Source organism: Triticum aestivum, unplaced genomic scaffold, assembly GCF_018294505.1.
Source record: "Triticum aestivum cultivar Chinese Spring unplaced genomic scaffold, IWGSC CS RefSeq v2.1 scaffold157041, whole genome shotgun sequence".
In the NCBI taxonomy this organism is placed as follows: Eukaryota; Viridiplantae; Streptophyta; class Magnoliopsida; order Poales; family Poaceae; genus Triticum; species Triticum aestivum.
Window position 1 is genome coordinate 1 of NW_025275382.1, and position 1,305 is coordinate 1,305.

Sequence of the window (1,305 nt, forward strand, 5' to 3'; positions counted from 1 at the left end):
GGTGGAAACCGCGTTAAACTCGTCTCCGTAGTTGAGAGGGAGCGGCCAAAGCAATGTGCAATCGTCTTTGTAGTGGAGCTGGGAGGGGCAAGGATAAGGGACGAAGACCGGGGTAACATGTCGGATGCGATCATACCAGCACTAAAGCACCGGATCCCATCAGAACTCCGAAGTTAAGTGTGCTTGGGCGAGAGTAGTACTAGGATGGGTGACCTCCTGGGAAGTCCTCGTGTTGCATTCCCTTTTTAATTTTTTTCGCGCCGCTTGCAAAACAAAACGCACGTGTAAGTAATATATTTACCGTGTTTTATTATTTTGCACGAGTGCGGTAAGTCATAGCTGGGTGCTCACGATTCACGGGTCCAGCGTCGGCGTTGTGGCGCGGCAAGCGTGCACTGGTGCGGTTGAGAGGGAGGGGTGGAAACCGCGTTAAACTCGTCTGCGTAGTTGAGAGGGAGCGGCCAAAGCAATGTGCAATCGTCTTTGTAGTGGAGCTGGGAGGGGCAAGGATAAGGGACGAAGACCGGGGTAACATGTCGGATGCGATCATACCAGCACTAAAGGACCGGATCCCATCAGAACTCCGAAGTTAAGCATGCTTGGGCGAGAGTAGTACTAGGATGGGTGACCTCCTGGGAAGTCCTCGTGTTGCATTCCCTTTTTAATTTTTTTCGCGCCGCTTGCAAAACAAAACGCACGTGTAAGTAATATATTTACCGTGTTTTATTATTTTGCACGAGTGCGGTAAGTCATAGCTGGGTGCTCACGATTCACGGGCCCAGCGTCGGCGTTGTGGCGCGGCAAGCGTGCACTGGTGCGGTTGAGAGGGAGGGGTGGAAACCGGGTTAAACTCGTCTCCGTAGTTGAGAGGGAGCGGCCAAAGCAATGTGCAATCGTCTTTGTAGTGGAGCTGGGAGGGGCAAGGATAAGGGACGAAGACCGGGGAAACATGTCGGATGCGATCATACCAGCACTAAAGCACCGGATCCCATCAGAACTCCGAAGTTAAGCGTGCTTGGGCGAGAGTAGTACTAGGATGGGTGACCTCCTGGGAAGTCCTCGTGTTGCATTCCCTTTTTAATTTTTTTCGCGCCGCTTGCAAAACAAAACGCACGTGCAAGTAATATATTTACCGTGTTTTATTATTTTGCACGAGTGCGGTAAGTCATAGCTGGGTGCTCACGATTCACGGGTCCAGCGTCGGCGTTGTGGCGCGGCAAGCGTGCACTGGTGCGGTTGAGAGGGAGGGGTGGAAACCGCGTTAAACTCGTCTCCGTAGTTGAGAGGGAGCGGCCAAAGCAATGT

The 1,305-nt window shown here is 52.5% G+C and overlaps 3 non-coding genes across 3 annotated transcripts; all 3 read left to right on the top strand.

Annotated features, from left to right (window-relative positions):
- The first annotated feature begins 122 nt into the window (after window positions 1–122).
- LOC123178310 (5S ribosomal RNA) lies at window positions 123–241 on the top strand. The gene has a single exon (XR_006489474.1). It is a non-coding gene; the product is annotated as a 5S ribosomal RNA (ribosomal RNA).
- Window positions 242–538: 297 nt separating this feature from the next.
- LOC123178311 (5S ribosomal RNA) lies at window positions 539–657 on the top strand. The gene has a single exon (XR_006489475.1). It is a non-coding gene; the product is annotated as a 5S ribosomal RNA (ribosomal RNA).
- A 297-nt stretch (window positions 658–954) lies between these two features.
- Window positions 955–1,073, top strand: LOC123178309 (5S ribosomal RNA). The gene has a single exon (XR_006489473.1). It is a non-coding gene; the product is annotated as a 5S ribosomal RNA (ribosomal RNA).
- The last annotated feature ends 232 nt before the right edge of the window (window positions 1,074–1,305 follow it).